General features: G+C 42.5%; 1 long non-coding RNA gene across 1 annotated transcript; it reads right to left on the reverse strand.

The window, feature by feature from the left end:
- Positions 1-1,489: 1,489 nt before the first annotated feature.
- On the reverse strand, positions 1,490-5,142 carry LOC119363696. Its single transcript, XR_005174304.1, has 5 exons — positions 4,379-5,142; positions 3,789-3,900; positions 2,872-2,990; positions 2,352-2,755; positions 1,490-1,733 (listed from the first exon to the last, which is right to left on the reverse strand). It is a non-coding gene; the product is annotated as an uncharacterized LOC119363696 (long non-coding RNA).
- Positions 5,143-5,153: the final 11 nt, after the last annotated feature.

Genomic DNA, 5,153 nt, shown 5'->3' on the forward strand with positions numbered 1-5,153 from the left:
TACTATTACGGAAAAATTACATATATGGGAACTTACTACACTGCAAAATCTATTACAAATAAAGTCTAACTTAACCATGCTCACATGATATGGCAGGTCGAATATTGTCTACTACACTGCCAAAGTAATGCAAACATGTACCAACAGGTGGAAATACTACATTACTACCAAACATCAAAAATCTATATTATGTAATACTTGATTCTATAAGCTTATTATTTCATAAAAACGAATAGGAAAAGCATAGGGATATTGTAATATTGCATATGTACAATGCTATCAGACCTGTTTTCATATTAAACTATTACCTATTAATTTTTGTACGCGTGGAAATAGTTCGTTGCTACCAAACATCGACAAAATATATTATCTAATGTTTTATAGTGCGAGCTTAGTATTTCATGCAAACCGATAGTGAAAGCATGGGAAAATTATTATAATTCATATTACAATGCAATCAGACCGGTTTTCATATTAAATTATTATATATTCAGTCTACTCTGGAAATATTTCAACTAGAGTTAATCACAACTGTAAAAATTCTTTGGTGAGTGTGTTGAATATTAGTAGGGAAGGGTGGCCTAACACTGCAAATGCCGGTCCCAAGCGAGGAAAAAAGTGGAGGGGACCAAAAACAAACTAACAATATTGGATGTAATTATGTCTTGTATTATGGGAAAGAGGGAGTATTTTAATTTGTTTTTCAAAACTATGACGTATTTTGTAGCAATTTCGGAAACTATAGCACAGAATGAAAAAAATGCAAAACTATGACCCTGTCGGCTAAATGGAGGCCGAAAAGGTAGTTTTCGGCCAACTGTTGGCTGAAGTAGTGTTTTTGGCCGTGCCATGGCCGAAAAGTGCTTGAGCTGGCCGAAATGGCTGCTTTCGGTCTACACTAGGCCGAAAAGTACCATGACAAGAAATATGTCAACTTGTGACCAGCACTATTGGTCACTGAATGGTCACTGTTTTCAATTTGTGACCTTTTTGTGACCAAAAACATAAGGTCAAAAGCTGGCAGTCGTAAACTGACTATAGCGACCTTTCTTCTGGAATGGTCGTAGATGTTTATGACCAAAATACGTCTACTGTGGCGTTTTGGTCACTAGCAACCTCCCCAGGCCACATAGGCATCCAGCGTGGCAAGCTGATGTGGCACAAGATTCAGCCCGGTCCAATTCGGTTTTCTACATGGGCTGAGCCCAACAATTCGGCCTATTCGTGTTTTTTTTCTCATATCAATTTTGGTTAGGTAGATGGGCCAAGCCCAACATTTCAGCCTCGTTATTTTTAGGCCTAGGCCTTTTTATTTTCTTGGACTTCACCTTTTCACAATTGATTTTTAAGCGATTTTTGCTCATTTTTCTGAATTGTTTGATTTGTAGCCTTTTTAGGGCCCAAATAGTATTTGCTTCATTTATGATGTATCAGCAATTAAGGATCATCACCTCAAAAAAACAAAAAATGATCAATATTTCAACCACACAAATTTTCACAAATGACGTCCAAAATGAGTATATTATATATATTACAATCATGCGGTAGTCCACATCATCCAGGAATTTAGAACACTCAGGAAGTGCAAACACCCAGGAACATCCAGGAACATCTATGAAGTAAACAAACACCCAGGAACACCCAGGAACATCTATGAAGTAAACACCCAGGAACATAAAACTAGCTACAAAGATGAAGTGTTCCCTTCTTCGAACTTCTTCAACCCAGAGCTCCTGTAGAAGAGAGGAAATTATCATTATCATGGTTGTCAATGAAAGCAATATCTTCCAACAAAGAACAACTAGGAAAAGAATAGTGAACAGAATAATAAACAGATACACAAGCATGAGGCCATGGATAATAGTAGCAACACTAACATAAGCAGCAAATTGAATACCAATCATTAGTATACTGTTAGTGAGGCATTAGTATAATGAACAGAAAAATAAATGCCGCTGAGGAGCAGAGGCCAGAACCAAACAAATGCAATGGCAACACTAATGTAAGCAGCAAAGCAGCAAAGTAGATCTGCCCACTATCCGCCTAAGCAAACACAGAAGTACAATGCTTGAGATACATGTATGCACCAAGAAAAACAGGCAATGTGAACAATAACTCTGGGAGTAAAAAGAACATAAATAATACAACAATCTCTGAACACCTAGGTAGTAACTAGAATGGTTGCTTGCTGTTCATGAGTGTCAACCATCAGCATGCGTGTGCATCAAAAATAAAACAATAGGATTCATCTTGCCCATATACAACAATCAGCAAACATGTAACATCATTACATTACCGTAAAAGAAAAGTCCAGAATTACCATGTACATAAATAGTATGACTAACACTAACCAGTATGTGTTAATGGAGTGACAAAAAATTTCTCACTAGCTGGGAGTTATTGGTATATAGTGTTCTGACATGTGCAACTCTAACTAAACTGATCATAGAAGTGAAAAGACCTACAAGAACAAGTTCAATCAGAATCCAGGCATGTAAAATTTTAAGCGCCATCATAACAGATCTACAAAAACAAACCATGATCATCATGCATCAGGATTTACGGTTCTAGCAAAACAACAAAGAGATAAGAGAAAAGATAAATGCTAGGAGTACATCAAAAATCCCAAAAATTCACATCTCCTAAGGAGCAGAAGCAGGGCTAAGAGAGCATGCATGCATGCCTAGATCCTGAATCCTTGCTTCTTGCAACTTCGACCTAGAGCTCACGTTGAAACATGAATGAAGGCAATCATCTGCATGTTGTAAAACAAAATGGTTATGAACTCAGCAATACATACCAAAACACTACATTAAACTTGTACATCAATACATACCAAAATACAACATTAACTTGTTCAGGAGTGCATACCAAAATACTACAGTAAACTTGTACAGCAATACTACCGGTACAGCAATACTACCGATACAGCAATACTACCGATTCGCCAATGACCACGATGTCGATGCAAGTCTGTCCCTTGCCCATGGCTGAAATCAGATAATGAGAACTTCAAGCAAATCAAGCTGCAGGCACTAGTTAGATGCAATAAACTGTGCGTAGAACGAAAAGATGGTATGGCTGGATACATGTAATAGAGAATGCAAATGCAAATGCTTTTAATTCTGCTCACGACCCACAGATCCTAGAACCAAACATAAGTAAAATAGAAATCTGACTAACAATAAATCCAAAAGTTTGCGGATGAGCATGAGCAACAGAAACTATAGATGTCCTACATGTCAAGGCTACAGGCATGAGCAACTCCTTTAAATTACAGCCAAAAACAACTTGCATCAGCGCATAATTACATGATGTGGTCGCACATCTCATACTGCATTATTTGTGAAGGGAAAAGGACAATGCATGCTGCATTATTTGAGTCTGTCAACTGAAAACAGTAGTATTTCTAAAATGCATATATGCTCAATCCCCTTGCAGGCTACAGTTACAGAATATGCTCAGAGATGAGAATGCCATAACCATTTTACATGTACCAAGTAGTGTCATATATATGCAAGGAGCTGTAGTGTAAATGCTACTTCTGAAAGTAAGTGCACCACTAACAAATTCACATGGTCATAATGATATAACTTGTTCAGCATCAGCTAATCGTCTTAAATCATCATGGCAACATATAATCATGAAGCAAACAAGTATTTGCGAATGTTGTTAACAGATTCAATGCGAATGAGTTGAAATACTTATTCATAGGCAATATATAATGGTGACCACTGCTAACAGATTAAAAGCAAAAGAGCTAAAATGCATATGAGCAGAGTGTCAACCTCATTGTAGTTCTGGGATGTCACCCCACACGAGCTGCTCGTAGCTTGAGAAGTTTACACAGTTTGGTGCTGGTTGTGCCTTGTCATTTAGGACCTTCTTGGCCCGCAGTACCTTGCCAAGTTGTATGTAAACCAAAGGTAGATCAGCAGAGTATAACCCATATCAGCTCTAAATGTATCATACGGAAGCAAAATGGGGAATCAGGGGAACCAACTACAGATAGGATGGCTGTTTCCTGGTTAGAAATGGATAAAAAAAATTGGTAGGTAACAAAGAGCTACGCCTGACCCCTGTTCTCATGTTTCAATAATAAAGTGGAAGCAGATGCCTAAATTAAGAGGGCAGCCCTACACATAATTTATTGATTGCTACAGTGATGAGTGCTTAATTATCAAACAGAGCACTGGGGACAAGCTAGCATCCCTGATTCTAGGACACCAACTTCCCCCGATCGGTACACCAATTAATCTAGGCAGGGACAAACGCATCATACCGAGTCTAAAATCTTGCAGTAAATACATCAAAGCTAAGTAGTACCCAACAACACAGCATAACGAGCCTACTCAGAGTAGGGCAGAGCAGAGCATACCATGGAGGGCGAGGAGTCGGTGTAGCAGAGGATGAGATTCGCCGCGCCCTCTCCCTTGTAGACCCAGTCCGCAGCATCACACGCCTGCAGCGCCACCTCCCTCTCCGCCCGAAATCTGCAGCCACCACAGGATCAGACGAGTGGATCCGCGCGCAAGAGACGACCTTATGGCGATGGAGGAGCTGGATCCGCGTGCACCTGCTTTCGATCTGGCGAAGGAGGTGGTGGATGCGACGTCTGAAGTACACATGGGCGGTGGCCTGCTCCCCGCCGTGGCATGGAGGTCGAGGGGCGGCGCGGCGCCGAGGCCGAGCCTGGTGGTGACGGGGACGACGAACGAGGAGGCGGTGTATGAGCTGCGGCAAGCCACGCTGGTGAAGGACCTAGGGGCGGCGGGCGCGGGATGCCAAAGCGGGCAGGCGCAGCTAGTGGCTGGAGCAGCTTGAGCAGGAGGGCACGCCGAGCTTGGCTGGGGCCTCATGAGCTGGGCGGCATCTGGCGCCGCAGGGTCGGCACGCCCTTCGCCGCCCTCCTCGTCGTGGCCGTCCTTGTCCTCGTCATCTTCACTGGCCGCTTCCCGTAGTGCCCCGACAGTCAGTCTTCTAGATTCTCATGCCCAACCAACCCAGCTACGCGAGCACCATCTTGGCTGGGCCCCTGGTGGGTCGGGCCTCGTCGGTGGCGGGGTGGGGTTCCCACGGATGTCAGGGGCGGCGCGCGGCACGATCTGGGAGTGGGGGTGGGGAAGGGGACGCGGATGGGAGGAAAATCGGCC

The sequence above is a fragment of the Triticum dicoccoides genome, chromosome 2B (genome assembly GCF_002162155.2).
Source record: "Triticum dicoccoides isolate Atlit2015 ecotype Zavitan chromosome 2B, WEW_v2.0, whole genome shotgun sequence".
Classification (NCBI taxonomy): Eukaryota; Viridiplantae; Streptophyta; class Magnoliopsida; order Poales; family Poaceae; genus Triticum; species Triticum dicoccoides.